This window comes from Pipistrellus hanaki (assembly GCF_964339955.1).
Source record: "Pipistrellus hanaki genome assembly, chromosome: 1".
NCBI lineage: Eukaryota > Metazoa > Chordata > Mammalia > Chiroptera > Vespertilionidae > Pipistrellus > Pipistrellus hanaki.
Window position 1 is genome coordinate 98,366,442 of NC_140503.1, and position 21,753 is coordinate 98,388,194.

Below are 21,753 nucleotides of genomic sequence, written 5' to 3' on the forward strand. Positions count from 1 at the left end.
CTGCCACTCCTGCTCATCCTGGCCCCACTGTGCTTGCTGCCGCCACCACCACTTGGTAGTGCTGCTGCAGAGGTAGGAGAGGCCCGCGCCACTGTAGCTACACTTGCTAGCCGTGAGCCCAGCGCCTGGCGTCCGGCAGCCAGCTGAGCGGCTCTCCCACTGCAGGAGCGCACTGACCACCAGGGAGCTACTCCTGCGTTGAGCATCTGCCCCCTGGTGTTCACTGTGTGTCAACTGGTCAACCAGTCATTCAGTTGCTTAGGCTTTTATATATAAAGGTAGTATTCCATAGTGTAAATGTCCCACAGCTTTTTTGTCCATTCATTTACTGATGGGTACTTGAGCTCTTTCCAAATCTTAGCTATCTATCTATATAAAAGCCTAAGTGACCGAACGACCGGTTGACTGGTCGCTGTGACGCGCACTGACCACCAGGAAGCAGACACTCACCACAGGAGCTGTCCCCCCGGTGGTCATTGTGCTCCCACAGGGGGTGTGCCGCTCAGCTGACAGACACATCCTAGTGGCCTACCAGCTCAGCGGCAGCCACTCCCTCCCTCAGTAGACCTGCTGGCCTCCTAGAAGTTGGCCTCGGACACCGCAGCTGCTTTCCCTCCCTAGAAGCTCTGCAAGGAAGAAATGATATAAAAGCAGCCACCAGGTGGCTCCCAGCAACTGGTGCGAACGTCAGTGGTACGGATCCTAATCCTGGGCTAGCAAGGGCATGTCACTGCCCGCCCGGAGGGCTGATCGTGTCCCAGCCCCTGCTCTCATCCCACTCAGGACAGGTGCCAGACTGGGTGCAGTGGGGCTGGGGTGAGCAGGAGTGGCAGGCAGTGTTGGACTGTCTTTTGGGCCCAGTTCCCACAGGACACACTGAGCGACCCCACCCATGCACGAATTCATGTTCTAGTTCTAAACGTAGAGGTGCATATATTCTTTTTGATTGATGTTTCGGGATTTTTAGGATATATTCCCAGAAGTGGGATCGCTGGGTCAAACGGACATTTCCATTTTTAATTTTTTCAGGAAACTACATACGGTTTTTCATAGTGGCTGCACCAGTCTGCATTCCCACCAGGAGTGCACTTGCGTTGCCTTCCCCCCACCCCTACCCCACATCCTTGCCAGTGAGGATGCTTGTTGATTTTTTTGATGATAGCTATTCTGACTGATGTGAAGTGTTATCTCATTGTGGTTTTAATTTGCATTTCTCTTATGATTAGTGACTGAGTATTTTTTTCATATGTTTCCTGGCCATTTATATGTCGTTCCTCTTTGGGAAAATGTCTATTCAGGTCTTTTTTTTTTTTTTTTTTTTACAGAGAGAAAGGGAGAGGGATAGAGAGTTAGAAACATCAATGAGAAACATCGATCACCTGCCTCCTGCACACCTCCTACTGGGGATGTACCCGCAACCAAGGTACATGCCCTAGACTGGAATCGAACCTGGGACCCTTCAGTCCTCAGGCTGACGCTTATCCACTGAGCCAAACCAGATAGTACCCAAGGTTATTTTTCCATTGAGTTTCAGAGAGAGGGAAGAGAGAGGAAAAGACAGAGAGAAATATTGATGTGAGAGAAACACATCAATTGGTTGCCTCCTGCACACGTCCCAACCAGAGCCTGGGCTGGTCAGTGAAGAGCCTGCAACCAAGGTACGTGCTCTTGACTGGAATTGAACCCCAGACCCTTCAGTTCACAGACTTACGTTCTGTCCACTGAGCCAAACCTGCTAGGGCTGTTCTGCCCATTTTGTAATTGGATTGTTGTCTTCCTTGTTGAGTTGTATGAGTGTTTTTTATATTTTGAAAAATTTTTTAGCATTATTTAAGTAATTATATCTTTTTACCTTAGTCCAGACAAAAATCTTTTTTTAAAATTATTTTTATTGATTTCAGAGAGGAAGAGAGAGGGAGAGGTAGAAACATCAATGATGCGAGAGAATCACTGATTGGCTGCCTCCTGCACGTCCCATACCAGGGATTGAGCCTGTGCCCTAACCCGGGCATGCGCCCTAACTGGAAAGAAATCAAAGCATGACCTTCTGGTTCATAAGTCAATGCTCAACCACGGAGCCATGCCAGCTGGGCCACAATAAATCTTGATTTTCAAGATCATCTCCTTAGCCACACAAAATAATGGAATACATCTCATGTTTGTCACACATATGCCCACTTTCTATTTTGCCAAGAAAGTGGTGTTTGATCATGTAACAATTTCTTTCCCACAGAGGAATGCCACAACTACCACCAGGAGAACAGCTGCAGACCAGTAGCTGTGGAAAGCTTTTTATATTTTGGATATTAACTTTATCAGATGTATCATTGGCAAAAATGTTCTCCCATACAGTGGGTTCATTTTGATGGTGGTTTCTTTGCTGTGCAGAAGCTTTTTATTTTGAAGTAATCCTATTTATTTTCTCCTTTATTTCCTTTACCCTAGGAGATATATTGGCAAAAATTCTGCTATGTGAGATATCTGAGATTTTACTGCCTATGTTTTCTTTTAAGATTTTTATGGTTTCTTGGCTTACATTTAAGTCTTTTATCCATTTTGAGTTTATTCTTGTGTATGGTATAAGTTGGTGGTCTAGTTTCATCTTTTTGCATGTGTCTGTCCAGTTTTCCCAGCACCATTTGTTGAAGAAGCTTTACTCCATTGTATGTTCTTGCCTCTTTTATCAAATATTAATGGACCATATGGTTTGGGTCAATTTCTGAGGTTTCTGTTCTGATCCATTGGTCTATATGCCTGTTCTTGTGCCAGTACCAGGCTGTTTTGGTTATAATGGGTTCATAGTATAGTTTGATAATCTGGTATTCTGATCCTTCCAACTTCATTCTTTCTCATGATTTCTTTTATGGTTCCATATAAATTTTTGGAGTATTCTAATTCTGTGAAGTATGCCATAGGTACTTTAATAGGGATTGGGTTGAATTTATAGATTACTTTGGGTAGTATAGACATTTTAATGATTTTAATTCTTCCAATTCATGATCATAGTGTACATTTCTGTTTTTTTGTATCTTACTGTATTTCTTTTTTTCAATGTATTATAGTTTTCCAAGTATAGGTCTTTTACCTCCTTGGTTAAGTTTATTCTTAGGTATTTTATTTTTTGTTGTTGCAATGGTAAATGGGATTGTTAGTTTAGTTTCTCCTTTGGAGAGTTCATTATTGGTATATAAAAATGTCATTGATTTCTGGCTGTTGGTTTTGTATCCTGATACCTTGCCATATTCATTTATTAAGTACAGTAGTTTCCTGGTGGAGTCTTTAGGGTTTTCTATGTGTAATACCATGTCATCTGTGAACACTGAGAGTTTTACTTCCTCCTTTCTAATTTGGATGCCTTTTATCTCTTCTTGTCCGATTGCTGTGGCTATGACATTTGGAATTTAACCTTCATTACTTTGCTTTATTCTCTCTTTAAAAATAGACTTCTTTCTTTACCAAAATGTTTACTTTTTTTGGTGTGTTTCTTTTAAATAAGCCTTTATTGTTGAAAATATTACGTATGTTCCCCTTTTCCCCCCCTTGACTCCCTCCAGCTCGTCCCCATACTTTTTTGTTAAAAGTTTAAATACTGAAGCAATTTATAACCTCATATACTTGGAGATCATCTTTATTAATCATTTATATATTTTTCTACATATTTTCTCCCTGTCATTTACATCTTACATTAACATGGTACATTTGTTACAATTAACGAGCCAGTGTTGATACATTATTGTTAATTAAAGTCTATATTATTCAAACTGCTTTAATTTTTGTTGTTGTTAGTGTTATCTTGTTAATCCTCACCTGAGGATATTTTTTCCATTGCTTTTTTTAAAGAGAGTGGAAGGGAGGGAGGAACCCAGAGAAAGAGAGACATCGATGTGAGAGAGATACATTGGCTGCATCCCACACATGCCCCCAGTGGTGCTATAACCATTGAGCACATTGGCCAGGTTACCTTAGTTTTTTGTTTTTTTGTTTTAATATCTTTGTTACATGTTCCTATCCAGCATACCACATTACATTTAGTGGCCATGTCTCCTCTTGGCTCTGATGGTTTCTCAGATTTTTGTTGTTTTTTATGAATTAGTTTTGATAAGTACTGGTCAGATATTTTGTAGAATATCCCTCAATTGGTATATGATGTTTTTCTCACTATTAGACTGGTGTTTTGGGGAGGAAGACCACAGAGATAATGTCATTTTCATTAACATCACATCATGGGTATCTACTATCAAAATGGTTTATGACTTTTGATGTTGACCTTGATTGCCTGGCTGAGGTAGTGTGTGTCAGATTTCTTCTATAAAGTGACTTCTTTCTCCCCCTTTACAAACTGTGCCCTCTGTAAGGAAGCCACTCTGTGCAGCCCACACCCAAAGAACAGGAGTTATGCAGAGTATCTACGTAAAATTTTTTGAATTCTTCTGCACCAGAGATTTCTTCCCTATTTATTCAGTCATCTCTTTATTTATTTTTTTATCAGTATGGACTTGATGCAATACTGCTTTATTTTAGTGCTCATCATTTTAGCTGTGGCCACTGGGAAACAAATAACAACAACAAACAAACTGATATTTTACCAATAGTTCTTTACTTTCTGGCACTACAACAGGCTCCAGGTTTATCTTCTGTATTTCCTGTCCCACCCCTAGAATCAGCCATGTCTCTAAGGAGCCCTATTTTATTTTATTGGACAATGTACTACAAACCATGATCTGGGTCCTAGGCATGTGCACCGCTACTGGGTGTTGCCCTTTAAGCTGACAGAGCAGAAAAAAATATATTTATACTTAACCAGTGTATATACACATACCTATAAGTATTTATATATGTAACTTCTCTGTTATATGAAGCTAAATATGAGTGTATAGATATCTGCAATTTTAATCTATTAGCATGTGGATCATTCTAGTCTCCTTTTCTAATGTGTAACTCCAACAGTGAGACACCTGTTTCCTATCTTCTGCCATCCATTGACTTAAATTATTCCAAAAAAAGAAAAAATATATATTCAATCCCAATATACATGTATAACTATCAGAATTATTAATCCATACCTCCATTGACTTGTCTCATATGTTTGTAACAGATTCTGTCACATTCTGCATTCCATCTTTAGATTCTCCAGTCTTTGTAGTTTTGCCTTTTCCAGAATATCACATAATATTTTTTAATTTTTATTTTTCAATTACAGTTTACAATCAATATTACTTTAGTTTCAGGTGTACAGGACAGTGGTTAGACAATCATATACTTTACAAAGTGTTCAACACACATGGTTATTGTAATATTATCAGCTATATTCCCTATGCTGTACTTTACATCCCTGTGACTATTTTGTAACTATTAATTTTGTTCTTCTTAATCCCTTCATCTTTTTCATCCAATCTGCTCACAGCCCAGATTATAACATAATTAAAATCATACAGTATGTAGCTTTTTTAGATGGTCTTTTTTTGTTGTTTAATCTTTACCCAAGGATATTTTTCTTTTCTTTTTTTTTCTTTTTTTTTAAAATATATTTTATTGATTTTGTACAGAGAGGAAGGGAGAGAGATAGAGAGTTAGAAACATCGATGAGAGAGAGTCATCGATCAGCTGCCTCTTGCACACCCCCTATTGGGGATATGCCCGCAACCAAGGTATATGCCCTTGACCGGAATCGAACTCGGGACCCTTCAGTCCCCAAGCCGACGCTCTATCCATTGAGCCAAACCGGTCTCGGCCCCAAGGATATTTTTCCATTGATTTTTAGAGAGAGTGGAAGGGAGTGGGAGAGACAGAGAGAAAGAAACATCGATGTGAAAGAGACACATTGATTAGTTGCGTCCCACACGAACTCTGACCAGGGCCTTGGATCAAGCCTGCATCCAAGGTACGTGTCGTTGACCAAAATCGAAGCCGAGACCCTTCAGTTTGTGGGCCGATGCTCTATCCACTGAGCCAAACCAGTGAGAGCCAGACTGTCTTCTTTCACTTAACAGTATGTATTTAAGAGTCTTCCATTTCTTTTTGTGCTGTAATAGTTCATTTTCTTTTATTGCTCAACAACATTTTATTGTATAGATGTTCGTTTACCCATTTACCTATTAAAGGAAATCTTGGTAGCTTTCAACTTTTGGTGATTATGAATACAGCTGCCATAAACATTTGTGTGCAGGTTTTATGTGGATATAAGTTTTCGGTTACGTTACATAAATACCTAGAAGTGTGATTGCTGGATGTTGGTAAGATTCAGTTTTTTCTATTTTTATTTAATACTAACCATCATAGCAGCTCTCTTTGAAGTCTGCAGTTTACTTGAAAATAAATAATTATTTGATCTTTAACAATTTACTTTGGTATGTTAAAAAGTGATGCAGCTTCTGCTTTTGCTGTTGGGTCCATTCCCTTTTTCTAGATTAACTACATGTAAATGAAGAGATCATGGACAGAAAAATGTTATTCTCGCCCTAGCCAGTTTAGCTCAGTGAATAGAGCATCGGCTTGCGAACTAATGGTTCCCAGGTTCAATTCTGGTCAAGGGCACATACCTGGGTTGTGGGCGCGGTCCAACGTGCAGGAGGCAGCCAATCAATGACTTCTTCTCATCATTGATGTTTCTATCTCTCTCTTCCTCTCCCTTCCTCTATGAAATAAATAAAAATATATTAAAAAAAAAAACAGAACGAAAAATGTTATTCTTATTAAGAGGACTTTTTTTTTTTTTAAAATATATATTTTATTGATTTTTTACAGAGAGGAAGGGAAAGAGATAGAGAGTTAGAAACATTGATGAGAGAGAGCCATCGATCAGCTGCCTCTTGCACACCCCCCACCGGGGATATGCCCGCAACCAAGGTACATGCCCTTGACCGGAATCGAACCCGGGACCCTTCAGTCCCCAAGCCGACGCTCTATCCATTGAGCCAAACCGGTTTCGGCAAGAGGACTTTTTTTTTTTAAGACACATTTAATCAGCGTCATGATCAGACTATTACTAGCAATCAACAGCATGGACGCGGGGGGGGGGGGTGGGGAATCTACATTAAAACCCTTGGTTGGAATGCTTTACACTTTCCACAGAACAGAAACTAAAATAACCCGTATACAATTAGTCACAAATACAGTCCTCGAGTTTTTTTTTGCCCATTCACATGAGTATTGTCTAACATGTCTTTTTTGTAGCGGCTAGGCCCTGACACCACTGTGCTTGGCTGAGTTCACAAATCTGTTGTAACCTGTAGCTTCCCTGTCACTTCTCTAGCTCTCCTCTCCTGTTAAGTTTTGTTTCCTGGCAGAATTAAAACCTTCTGCCACTGCCGTAGCTACTGCTGCTGCTGGAACTGCCATAGCCACCTTGGTTTCATGGTCTGGCAAAGTATTGACCTCCACCACCATAAAAGCCTGAGCTTCTGCCTCCAAAGTTTTCTCCTTTCATAGGCCCAAAATTTGAAGATTGATTATTGTAATTGCCCAAATCATTGTAGCTTCCACCACCTCCAAAATTGCTTCCATCATTTCCAAATCCATATAGCCATCCCCACTGCCACCATATCAGCTGCCACCAAAGCCACCTCAACCACTGAAGTTTCCTCCATGACCAAAGTTGTCATTTCCACCAAAACCACTTCCACGACCACCTCCAAAGTTTCCAGAACCACTTCGACCTCTTTGGCTGGACGAAGCACTAGCCATCTCTTGCTTAGATAGGGCTTTCTTTACTTCATAGTTGTGGCCATTCACAGTATAGTATTTCTGAATGACAATTTTGTCCACAGAGTCATGATCATCAAAGTTTACAAAAGCAAAGCCCCTCTTTTTGCCTCTGCCTTGGTCAGTCATGATTTCAATCACTTCTATTTTTCCACACTGTTCCAAATAATCTCTTAGGTGATGTTCTTCAGGGTCTTCTTTAATACCACCGACAAAAATCTTTTTCACAGTTAAGTGGGCACCAGGTCTTTGAGAATCTTCTCTTGAGGCAACCCTCTTTGGTTCCACAACTCTCCTGTCCACCTTGTGTGGCCTTGTATTCATGGTTCCATCCACCTCCTCCACAGTGGCATAGGTGACAAACCCAAAGCCTCTGGAGCACTTGGTGTTTGGATCTCTCATCACCACACAGTCCGTGAGCGTTCCCCATTGCTCAAAATGGCTCCTCAGACTCTCAACGGTTGTTTCAAAGCTCAAACCTCCGATAAAGAGCTTCCGCAGATGCTCCGGCTCTTTGGGAGAGTCAGGCTAAGACATGATGACTGCAACAGGGGGAATTCCAACGATGCTTACTCCGCGGTGTTCACCAGCAGAAATCTCATTCAGAGGACTTTTTTTTTTTAATTCAGATTATGTGGGAAATGTCTGTGGCTTGGGAATTTGATCATGAAATGTGGCTCAGAATTGGTTTGTGATAGAGGATAGAATTGCATCTATTTATCTGCTCAATGGCCCTATGAGATAAATAGAAAGGTATACCAGAGATTGACTTACTTGCATTTATTTAGCATGGGAAGGATTTCAAGGAAGTGGATTGGTTTCTTCCCACCACCGTTGTAATGTAGATTATCAGTATTTTCCTCATTTAGATTTAGGTTCTTATTTGAAATCTGTAAATAGAATTCCTTCTGATATATGAACATTGATGTTGAGACTAGTAGATTGATAAAATTATTGAAATATAGTAATTTCAATTCTGGCTTATAAGTGTTCTTTCAAAGTTAGTAATGAATTGTTGAGGGTATTTGTTGGTTCTAGTTACCTAATTCAACATTGATGAGAGACTTAGTATAAACAGATTTTAATAGGGGAGCAGTTATAAAGAACTAGTGGCCCAGTGAACAGATTCATGTACATTGAAAGGAAATTAATTAGAAGAAAGATTAGTGTGGTAATTACATTACTATAAAAAATTACATGTCAAAATAGTATATATAAATAGTATCATAAAATTAAAATACAAAATATTTTAATATCACTATTCACCATTTATAATAGAAGTGTCAGAGATTAAAGAAAATTAGTAAAATGTATATGAAAATAATATATAAATTGATTAAAAAATAAATAATAACATGATCTATAATAAAAAAACAGATGATATAAAAAATAAGAAAAATTATATAAAAACAACATTGATAAAAACAATGATTGATAAAGTGATTAATAAGTCAATAACACAATATGACAACAAAAATGTGATATATAAACAACAAAAACATAAAAAGATATAAAAAGAATAAAAACATGATCTATACTAATAATAGCCTAGGTGGTCATCTTGCCCTCACACATCACAAGATGGCCACGCACACAGTCGAGGCGGGGCCCAGTCGAGGAGGTGGGTTGTGGCAGGGGAGGGCAGTTGGGGGCGATCAGGCCAGCTGGGGAATAGTTAGCCGTTGATCAGGCTGGCAGGCAGAAGTGGTTAGGGATAATCAGGTGGGCAGACAGGTGAGTTGTTAGGAACCAGCGGCCCGGATTGTGAGAGGTACATCCGACTGCTGGTTTAGTCCTGATCCCACAGCGATTTGGGCCTAAACCGGCAGTCGGACATCCCCCAAGGGGTCTCAGATTGGAGAGGGTGCAAGCTGGGCTGAGGATCACACATACACACACACACACACACACACACACACACACACCATGCACAAATTTCGTGCACCGGACCTCTAGTATAAAAATAACAAAAACATACAAAAAACAATATTGATAAAAACAATGACTGATAAATTAATCAAACTTATTCTAATATCTCCCTGTACACCACATTAAGGGGGAAAAAAACCAAAACACTTTTAGAGTGCTTGACTAATTTCCCTTGTGATGAAGTATTTACAACTTTAACATCACGTGCTCTTCGAACCCAAGAGAAAGCAACATTTAATTGACCATGTTGGAAAATGGGTTCAGGTAGTAATATTTCTACTCTGTCTAGAGTTTGTCATTGTGATTTATTAATAGTCTCACAAATGCTGGCATCATGGGAAACTGTCTTCAAATTAATTTAAATGGGAAGCCAGTGTCAGATGGGGACAAATCAATTCTTGGAATCAGAACAATCTTTCCTTCCACAGATCCTGTTAATACATCAGCTTTGATTATGTTAGGTCGCACTTTTTTAATAATAAATCTTTTGATAATAGACCCCATTTACTATTTTGATTTCTCAGTAGCATGATGGTTGCACCTACTTTCAATTTTAATTTATGACATAACATTCCAAAAAAGTAATACTATTAAGAAATTCAATGGGCCAAAACTGGCCTGCAGACTCAAGAGTCCCAGGTTCGATTCCTGTCAAGGGCATGTTCAATACCTTGGTTGCAGACACATCCCCAGTGGGAGGTGTGCAGGAGGTAGCTGATAAATGATTTTCTCTCATCGATGTTTCTAATTCTCTATGCCTCTCCCTTCCTCTCTGTAAAAAATCAATAAAACATATATATTTTTAAAAATTCAATGGGAAAAAAATTTTTTTCAGCATTATCCATTGAATCAATGGAATCATCACTCAATTGGGTTGAAAATCTCCATCGAGTATAGCCAAAATTTCTTCATTTAATTTATGAATGTGCTCATTTTTAGGACAAAGAATCACATGTTTAGATATATTTTTAATATTATCTATAGATATACTATTTCCAAAGGTAGCTTCAATAATAGATCTGTTACAAATCATTTCATGGGGGATTTCAGTAATATCCATTTCTAAATGAAAAGTTTGCCATCTCCAAGTTTTACTAACCATTCACTATAAGCAGAATTCTCTGATCTCATATTTGTTTTCAGAGACAACTATCTGAAACATCCCCAGACAATAAGTACTTTAAACTCATTTGTACTATGGCCAATCACAACACTGAGACACTGTCGAAAATCCCCTCTGAGAACAACTTTCCCTCCAAATGCAACATTCAAATTCATAATTTCTCTTAGTAATCTATTTATGGCATTTATAGCATGATTGGATGCCATGGTGCATTCATCAATAATGAGAATATGGGTCTTTTTAATGGGTTTAGCAACTTCACTCTTTATGTCGAGTCTAGAAATTGAAGTTTCACTTAATGGAATTGGTAATTTATATTGGGAATAAAAGGTTCTTCCACTGAGAAGTAAAATTGCAGAAATTTCTCTAGACACTGTTGGTAAAACAGTACCACCACAACCTGTAATATAATGTATTAAAACTTTATTTTTTTTTTAATTAAACAAATATTTATTGCTCAGATTATTACAGTTGTTTCTCCTTTTTTCCCCCCATAGCTCCCTTCCATCCGGTTCTCACCCCACCCTCTGCCCTTACCTTCCCTCCCATTGTCCTCATCCATAGGTGTACGATTTTAGTCCGGTCTCTTCCTGCACCTCCCACACTCCTTTCCCTCTGATAGTTATCAATCCACTCCCTTTCTTTGCTCCTGATTCTATTATATTCACCAGTTTATTCTGTTCCTCAGATTTTTAATTCACTTGATTTTTAGATTCACTTGTTGATATATATATGTATTTGTTGATCATAATTTTTATCTTTACCTTTTTCTTCTTATTCCTCTTCTTAAAGAATACCTTTCAGCATTTCATATAATACTGGTTTGGTGGTGATGAACTCTTTTAGCTTTTTCTTATCTATGAAGTTCTTTATCTGCCCTTCAATTCTAAATAATAACTTTGCTGAGTAGAGTAATCTTGGTTGTAGGTTCTCGCTATTCCTCACTTTAACTATTTCTTGCCACTCCCGTCTGGCCTGCATAGTTTCTGCTGAAAAATCAGCTGATAGTCCTATGTGTGCTCCCTTATAGGTAGCTAACTGTTTTTCTCTTGCTGCTTTTAATATTCTCTCTTTGTCTTTTGCCCTTGGCATTTTAATTATGATGTGTTTTGGTGTGGTCCTCTTTGGATTCTTTTTGTTCGGGGTTCTGTGTGCTTCCTGGACTTGTAAGTCTATTTCTTTCACTAGGTGGGGAGTTTTCTCTCATTATTTCTTCAAATAGGTTTTCAGTATCTTGCTCTCTCTCTTCTTCTGGCACCTCCATAATTCTGATGTTGGTTCGTTTGAAGTTGTCCCAGAGGCTTCGTACACTGCCTTTAATTTTCTGAATTCTCTTCTCTTCTTGCTTCTCCAGAGAAGTGTCCTTTGCCTCTTTGTATTCCAAATCTTTGACTTGATTCTTGCGTTCCTCTAGTCTGCTGTTGGGTCTCTGTATAATATTTTTAATTTCCATCAGTGTATGTTTAATTTCTAGTTGGTCCTTTTTCATATCCTCGAGGTTCTCATTAAATTTATCGGCCTTTTCTAGGAAATTCTTGAAAAACCTTATAACCGTGGTTTTGAACTCTGTATCCAATCTTTTGTTCTTCTCCATTTCTTTTATTTGAGATCTCTTTCCTTGCTTGGCATTTTCGCTGCTTCCCTGAGTTGGTAGGATGGCTTTGTGTGCTTGGTGTCCTATATGATCCAGTTGGTCAGCCTCCCCAGTTACCTGAGGTAGACACTCTTGGTGCTCCCCTTTGTGGACTGCGTGTACAGCCTTGTTGTAGTTAAGTCTTGATTGTTGTTGGTATCACTGGGAAGATTGACCTCCAGGCTTATTGGATGTATCAGCTGTGTCTACTCCAGGATACCTTCTGTATTGGAGATAGTCTTATAGGATCAGACTTGAAAAATTGCAAAAGCCTCTGAGCTCAGCTTGGATGGGGCGGAGTCTCAGGGCTGAGCTGCCAGTCTTGGCTTCCCATCAGTCCTGCCCTTGTGCGTGCGCCTCAGACCTCTGCCTTCTGTGGCACCCCTGATTTTCCGCCTGACAGTCCAGATTCCCTGTGCAAGAGTGTGGGTATCCCAGGGGCTCGCCTTAAACTGGGTTTCAGTGCTCAGTGCAGCTGGAACTGGGGATTTGGTGCAGTTAGGGACTTCTGACTCCTTCTGCTATGGAGAGGCATCAGCTACCTCCACGGTCAGATCTCTCTACGCACACTCACGCGCTGCGGCTCGTGGCTCCCCTGGTCTCCCAGTCTGGTCAGACTCTCTGTGCACACTCACTCGCATGCGACTGTAGACCCTGCCCGCTGTGGCTCCAGCTCTCCTGGTCTCTCAGTCTCAGAGTTTCTGGTGCCTTTCTCTACATTCCAGACTCTAACCGTATGAGCCTGGGTACATGGGGTTTCGGCCGGGGCTGGGGTTCAGTGTAGTTGGAACAGGTTCAATGCAGCCAGGGGCTTCCTTTCCCCTCCCACCACCCTTCCTTTCTGTGCGAGCGTCTCCCTACATCAGCTCTTTGCGGCTCCCAATCCAATCTGTGAGCCTCTCTCCTTTTTTCTAGTTGTAGACTTCCTGCTCAGCCAGCTTTCCTATGGTTTTGGATGATGTTCGTATTGTCTTTTAGTTATTTTGAAGTTGTGCCAGACAGCAGCTTAGGTGCTTGCCTAGGTTGCCATCTTGGTTTCTCTTTGTATTAAAACTTTATAAAGATGTTTTTCCACTACCGCCTGGACCATCCAAGAAAAAGCATTTGGGGTGTACAGTTTGGTCTTTGATGGCTGAAGTTATAGTCTGTAAGACTGCCAACTATTCATCATTCAGAGAATTGATCAATGTTTATTTTTAAACTAGAGGCCCAGTGCATGAAATTCATGCACAGGACAGGGGTAGTCCCCTCAGCCCGGCCTGCATCCTCTCCAATCTGCGACCCCTTGGGGATGTCTGACTGCCATTTTAGGCCTGATCCCTGGATTTAAAGTGGCAGTTGGAAATCCCTCACACAATATGGAACCACTGGCTCCTAACTGCTCACCTGCCTGCCTGCTTGATCTAACTGCCCCTCCTCCCCACTGCTGTCCTGGTCACCCCCAACTGCCCCCCTCTACCGGCCTGATCGCCCTTTACTACCCCTCCTCCACCCCTTCAACACCCCCACCCCCACCCCCGCCAGCCTGGTTGCCTCCAAATGCTCCCCATTCCCCATGGCCTGGTTGTCCAACACAGCCTGCTACTCAGTCATTTGGTTGCCCCTCACTAATCCCCCTGCCATGCTGGTCTCCCCATGCAACCTGTTCAGTTGTCTATTCAATTGCAGTGGTCGCTTAGGCTTTTATTATTATAGATTGCCAGTGCACATCATATATATCGTCTGGTCTGAAGATCAGATAGACGGATGGTCGGTCACTTAGCCATATATATATATATATATATATATATATATATATATATATATATATATAATATAGTTTCTTTGACCTTGGTCATTGAACTGATCACTTAAAGTATTTTCAAGTAGATAAATGAAATTTCATTCTCAGGGAGCAGAGAGATACCACTTGAGATCTGCTAAGGGAACAAGTTTGTGTATTATCTATTCAGTGTGACAGTAAGCCCTCCATCTGAGGTCAGAAAGTTATTTTTTGCCAAGATTAATGGTCCCACTACAACTTTGTAACCACCTTGGATGTACTTTATTTTCCAATAGACTTGAAAATTTTGGTGGTGCTGCTGCTCTAGCCCAAGAAATTCACTGATGCCAGAGCCTAGAATTTGAGAGTTGAAAAGAAAGTCCCAGATTTTTTCAGGCACCTCATCATGAAACCCTTCGAGTTTAGCTCTTGTAATTTAATGTTCAGTTGCCCTTTAGCCTGCTAAGTGCAGGACAGAGGTTCCCTTTATGATATGTATGTGACAAAAAACAATAAAGAGGGAGAAACCAAGATGGAAGCATAGATAAACACCTAAACTGCTGCCTCACACAACAATATCAAAACTACAACTAAAAGACAAAATGCACACCATCCAACACCACAGGAAAGCTGGCTGAGTGGAAATTCTACAACTAGAAGGAAAGCGGAAAGCACACTGAGATTCAGAGGAACTGCAAAGGGCTGAGGTACAGAGACTAACATGCGGAGAGGATAGGTGGCTGAGTGCGCACCTGGCTTTCTAAAGCGGGAGGGAGAAGGAAGCTCCCGACTGCACTGAACTCCAGTCCCAGGCAAGACACTGGGAAACCAGACTCATTCAGGGGAGATCTGGACTGTCAGGAAAAGAGAAAGCACACTGAGACTCAGGAGCTGCAAAAGGTAGAGGTCCGGAGGCATGTTCATGCAGAGAGGACTGACTGCTGAATGCATCGGTGGCTGAGTGCATGGCTGGCTTTCTAAAGCGGGAGGTAGACGGAAGCTCCTGACTGCGCTGAACTCCAGTTCTGGGCAAGTTTCTGGGAACCCCTACTCATTCGGGGAGAAACTGGACTGTATGACAGTGGGTGAAACTCGAGGGTGGCTTTCTCTCAGAGGTTCTTGTAGCAATTACCAAGGGACACTGAGACTCAGGTACCTCATAGGGCAGGGCTGACAGGAAACCAAGGCTATCAGCTCCACCCTGAAACTCCACCCTATTCAAGATGAGCACAGAGGCTTTTGCAATTTTGCAAGTCTGGTCCCATAAGGCTGTCTCTAGCACAGAGTTCTCCCGGCGTAGACATAACTGATCCTCACAGCCATTGACCTGGAGGTCAGTTCCTCCCAGTGATACCAACAACAATCAAGACTTAACTACAACAAGCTATACACACAGTCCACAAAGGGGTGCACCAAGAGTGTCCACCTCAGATAACTGGGGAGGCTAACCCACTGGGCTATATAGGACACCTAGCACACAAAGCTACCCTACCAACTCAGGGAAGCAGTGAAGATGTGGAAAAAAAGAAACAGATCACAAATGAAAGAATTGGAGGAAAGCAAACTACTGGATATAGAGTTCAAAACCACGGTTATAAGGTTTTTCAAGAATTTCCTAGAAAAGGCCGATAAATTTAGGGAGACCCTCAAGGATATAAAAAAGGACCAACTAGAAATTAAACATACACTGATGGAAATTAAAAATATTATACAGAGACCCAACAGCAGACTAGAGGAACGCAAGAATCAAGTCAAAGATTTGGAATACAAAGAGGCAAAGGACACTTCTCTGGAGAAGCAAGAAGAGAAGAGAATTCAAAAAATTAAAGGTAGTGTACAAAGCCTCTGGGACAACTTCAAACAAACCGACATCAGAATTATGGAGGTGCCAGAAGAAGATAGAGAGCAAGATACTGAAAATCTATTTGAAGAAATAATGACAGAAAACTTCCCCTCCTAGTGAAAGAAAAAGACTTACAAGTCCAGGAAGTGCACAGAACCCCGAACAAAAGGAATCCAAAGAGGACTACACCAAGACACATAATTAAAATGCCAGGGTAAAAAAGAGAGAATATTAAACACAGCAAGAGAAAAACAGTTACCTACAAGGGAGCACCCATAGGATTGTCAGCTGATTTCTCAACAGAAATGATGCAAGCCAGATGGGAGTGACAAGAAATAGTCAAAGTGATGAATAGCAAGAACCTACAACCAAGATTACCCAGCAAAGCTATCATTCAGAATTGAAGAAAAAGCTAGAGTTCATCACCCCCAAATGAGTATTATATGAAATGCTGAAAGGTATTCTTTACGAAGAGGAAGAAGAAAAAGATAAATATTAAAATTATGAACAGCAAATACATTTCTATCAACAAGTGAATCTAAAAATCAAGTGAATAAAAAATCTGATGAACAGAATAAACTGAAGAGTATAATAGAATCAGGGGCATAGAAAGGGAGTGGACTGACAATTTTTGGGAGAAAGCAGAGTGGGCGGTGAGGGAAGAGACTGGACAAAAAGTGTACACTTATGGATGTGGACAGTGGTGGGGAGGTAAGGGCAGAGAGTGGAGTGGGAACCATGTGGAGGGGAGTTATGGGGAGGGGGGTAAAAGAGGAGCCATTGTAATAATCTGAACAATAAAGATTTATTAAATTAAAAAAGCAAAAAGTGACACTTCAAGAAAAAAGTTGACACTGAGGATTATACAACAACTAGAGGTCTGGTGCATGAATTTGTACACAGGTGGGGCCCAGCTGGTCTGCACTGATTGGGGCCAATTGGGAGGGGATGCAGGAGGTTGGCTAGCTGGTCCTGCCCCTGATCTCAATGGGGGACCTATTGGGTGTGGGGCTGGCCAGGGGGAGGGGCCAATGGCCAGCTCCACCTCCGACTGTGTGGGTGTTGGATCGGGGGCAGGGCTGGTCAGTTGGAGGGGCCCTGGGCTGTTGGTGGACCACCCATGTCCCCTGATTGAACTCCTCGTCGAGGGGACAGTTTGCATATTACCCTTTTATTATATAAGACTAGAGGCCCAGTGCATAAATTCATGCATGGATGGGGTCCAGCCGGCCAGCCCCAATGGAGGCCCATTAGGCTGGGCCACCAGGGGGAAGGGGCTGTGGGTGGTTGGCCAACCCCTGATCAGGGTATTGGGGGCTGATTAGGGTTGGGTCATCTGGGGGGGCCACGGGTAGTTCGCTAGTCAGCCCTGCCCCTAGTTGTGGTGTTGGGGGCCGATTGGGGTTTGGATCAGGCTGGTTGGTTGCCATAGTGCACATCATAGCCACTAGTCATTCTGGTCATTCCACCATTCTGGTCACTGGGCTTTTATATATACATACTATGGCCCAGGTACACAAAATTTGTGCAGGGGGGTTGTGTTTCTCAGCCCAGCTTCTCCAATCTGGACCCCATTGGACATCTCTCACAACCCAGGACTGCTGGCTCCCAACTGCTCACCTCCCTGCCTTGATTGCCCCTAACTGCTTCTGCCTGCTAGTCTGATCACCCCCTAACCACTCCCCTGCCAACCTGATTGATGCCTAACTGCTCCCCTGCCAGCCTGTTTGCCCCTAACTGCCCTCCCTGAAGACCTAGTCAACCCCAACTGTCCTCCCCTGCAGGCTTGGGTCCCTCCCAGCTGCCCTTCCCTGTGGCCCAGTCGCCCCCAACTTTCCTCCTCTGCCGGCCTTGTCACTCCTAACTGCCCTCCCCTGCAGGCTTGATCACCCCTAACTGCCCTCCCTGAAGACCTAGTCAACCCCAACTGTCCTCCCCTGCAGGCTTGGGTCCCTCCCAGCTGCCCTTCCCTGTGGCCCAGTCGCCCCCAACTTTCCTCCTCTGCCGGCCTTGTCACTCCTAACTGCCCTCCCCTGCAGGTTTGATCACCCCTAACTGCCCTCCCTTGCAGGCCTGGTCCCTCCCAACTGCCCTCCCCTGCTGGCCATCTTGTGTCCACATGGGGGCAGGATCTTTGACCACATGGGGCAGCCATCTTGTGTGTTGGAGTGATGGTCAATTTGCATATTACTCTTTTATTAGATAGCATATATATATATATATATATATATATATATATATATATATATATGTATGTATGTATGTATGTTTGTTTTGTTATCCTAGCCAATGGGCTGGCAACAAAATGGCAAAGAGAAGACCACTTGCTTCCTGTCATAATACATATTTAAAAGGTAAAGAAATCTGGGAAGCACTGTTTATCTTTTCCAAGGGATATGCTTTTCTCTCCCAGTGACCAAAGGTCAGTTTGATACCACTAGGCCCTTTAGTCAAGTAAGTCAAGTATTGAGGTAGCTTATTCATCTAGGATTTTTCAATATTTGTATTAAAATATGAGGAAAGAAAATAATAAGACACAGTTACCTTTAATTTATTTTACATTCTTTTAACTTTCTCTTGATGACCCTTGATGTCAGTAATTCCTCTTAGAAATTTATTTCTCTCTCTGCTTCCCTGATAGTATTTAGAATATAGTTGGTCTTTAGTGTATATTTGTCAAATGAATGAATGGAGATCTTTAGGCAGAGAGCACAAGAAAATACCTGACACTTTCTAAAAACATAGCTCTGGGGTTGGTTGCAATTTGTTTGTGGAGTCCTTAGTGCTGAGCCAAAAATGGTTTCCCATTTTACTATTTGACCCTTGCTTCTCTCCATTGATTAATTGCTTGTCTTTATTTGTTGTTGTGATAAGTCCAGAATAGCTCATTATCAGTTGGTTGGGCCATATTGGACATGACTGAATTCCTTTTCTCGGAAGCCCTTGCCACATACCCCTTCTTATATTATTACTAGAGACCTGATGCATAAAGATTCGTGCAAGAATGGGCCTTCCTTCCCCCTGGCTGCCAACTCTCTGCCTTTGCTCCAGCTGGAGCTGCCGATCTGCCTTCCACACTGTCCAGAGGCTAAGAGCAGCTAGGGCAGTGCAGAACTTCTGCCCCGTCACCATGTCGATAATGCAAACGTCCTGCCATCTTTGTTGGATTGATTTGCATACTGACTCCTGATTGGCCAGTGGGAGTTGCGAAGGTATGGTCAATTGCATCTTTTTTGTTTCCCTCAGCCTGGCTTGCACCCTCTTGCAATTCCGAGAACCCTCAGGGGATGTCCAACTCTCAGTTTAAGCCCGATCTCACAGGGCATCCTTCTCACCATCTGGGACTGTTGGCTCCTAAACACTCACCTACCTGGTAGCCCATAACCACTCGCCTGCCTGTCTGATCACCCCTAACAACTTTCCTGCCTGCCTCATTGCCCCTAACTACTCTGCCTGGCTTGCCTCATTGCACGTAACCATCTCTGCCTCAGTCCCTGCCACTGCGCTTCATCCAGAAGGATGTCCACAATGATGTCTGGAAGATCATTCAGCTGACAGATCTAATTAGCATATTACACTTTTATTATTATAGATCGACAACTTCATCTTCCTGTACTTTTCAGTCATATAACACACTTGTCATAGTTTTTGCTGGTTCCCTTTCTTTCTCATAGTTAATCTCAAGTTGCCTTTTCTTTATAATCTTTTAGACTTTTAATTTTTATTGTTTGTTTTGATGTGGCTCTTTTCATTCCTAAATTCAGTAGAGATTTGTATACTTATGGTATACCAGTAGTATTGTGTGACAGGTTCTGCCCACTGTTAGCTTACATGCTGCTTGGAAAGTTAGCATAAGAACACAGATAACTACAGAACAAAGTAAGTAGTGTAGCTACAAGTGGTCAAATATGAGTGATTTTTCAGCTGGAGTTATCAGAGATCATATGTTTGGGCTGAGTCTATAACAATAAAAATGAGAAATACCTTAAAAGTTCATCAGTATGCCGAAACCGTTTTTGGCTCAGTGGATAGAGCATCAGCCTGCAGACTGGAAGGTCCCAGGTTCGATTCCAGTCAAGGGCATGTACCTTGGTTGCGGGCACATCCTCGGTAGGGGGTGTGCAAGAGGCAGCTGATTGATGATTCTCTCTCATCAATATGTCTAACTTTCTATCCCTCTCTTCCTCTCTGTAAAAAAATCAATAAAATATGTTTTTAAAAAAAATTCATCAGTACATATATACAGTATATATAGCCGTGGGCAAAAGTAGGTTTACAGTTTTATGTGAAATGTATTATTGTTTATTAATTATTATATTACTTTCCATATCAATGACTGTAATCCCGCTTTTGCCCCACCCTATATCAATATGGTATCTATAATTTATGCAGCCAAAAAAAATATTTGGAGAAATATTTTATGAAACAGTAAGATGCTATACTAACTAAGAAGGCCGGATACAAAACTTCATAAGATTAATGCATAGCCTTAATGGGTTTGGCTCAGTGGATAGAGCATTGGCCTGCAGACACAAGGGTCCCAGGTTCGATTCCGGTCAAGGGCATGTACCTTGGTTGCGGGTACATCCCCAGTAGGGGCTGTGCAGGAGGCAGCTGATCAATGTTTCTCTCTCATTGATGTTTCTAACACTCTATCCTTCTCCCTTCCTCTCTGTAAAAAATCAATAAAATATATTTTTTATAAAAGGAAAAAAATGCATATTTTTAACTAAATGGAAATATATCAAAATGTTAAGTGAATTATCTGTAACTTTCTATATATTTTATGCATTATCCACTATGAACGTTAACAAAATGTTATTTTTTAAAAAGAAATAATTGTTTGCTGTTGCTTTCTAATTTCATTTTTTTACCATTGTACTGCATTGAATGGGTTTTTTGCTTTTGCCTTATATGCTCTTTTTATAGATATAACTAAAGGCCCAGTGCACAAAATTCATTCATTTGTGGGGGAGGGGTGCGGCCCCTCAGCCTGGCTTGTGTCCTCTCACAGTCTGGGAGCCCTGCAATTGATCACCTCAAAGAGGTAGGCCCTACCCACCCAGCCAGGGATCTGTGATGGATCTCTCCATGCAGAGGGAGACCCAGCCTACCTGCAGCCGCTGCTGCTTCAGGTAGCCTGGGTCTCCCTCTTTGGGGCAATCTATTGAGGGCCTCTACCATCAATCTCCCTAATGATGTAGGCCCTGCCCAGCCAGCCCGGGCTCCAGGATGGATCATCCCCGCAGAGAGGCCCCACCCACTCGCAGTGTAGCCTGGGCCTCCCTCTTTAGGGCAATCATGGAGCCTCTTGATTGATTGATCACCCCACTGGCTGGTGACCTGGGCCTCGCTCTGCAGGGTGATCATACAGGAGGCAGCCAATCAATGATTCTCTCCGATCATTGATGTTTTTATCTCTCCCTCTCCCTTCCTCTCTGAAATAAAGTTGTTTAAAAAAAAAAAAAAAAAAAAAGTTAACCTATGAACCAAGGAGGTCACAGGTCAGAGTATATGCCCAGGTTGCAGGCCCAATCCCCAAGGAGAAGCGTGTAGGAGGTAGCTGATTGATGATTCTCTCTTATTGTTGATGTTTCTATATCTCCCTCTCCCTTCCTCTTTGAAATCAATAAAATTATATTTAAAAATAACGATGTATAATGGGAGATGTATATCTGTCTTAGAATCTGAAATCTGTCTAAACCAGGGATTCCAACCCACTGGGCTCTAGCCTGGTGCCAAATTAAAAATCAGAAGGTTGC

At 41.7% G+C, this 21,753-nt stretch overlaps 1 protein-coding gene and 1 pseudogene across 6 annotated transcripts in view; one reads left to right on the forward strand and one right to left on the reverse strand.

Annotated features, from left to right (window-relative positions):
* Positions 1 to 21,753, forward strand: part of EDC3 (enhancer of mRNA decapping 3) — an 80,568-nt gene that overhangs the window by 36,048 nt on the left and 22,767 nt on the right. The gene's annotated exons all lie outside the window — the stretch shown is intronic.
* LOC311613548 (heterogeneous nuclear ribonucleoprotein A1-like 2) lies at positions 6,808 to 8,217 on the reverse strand (annotated as a pseudogene). Its single transcript has one exon. The product of its transcript is annotated as a heterogeneous nuclear ribonucleoprotein A1-like 2 (transcript).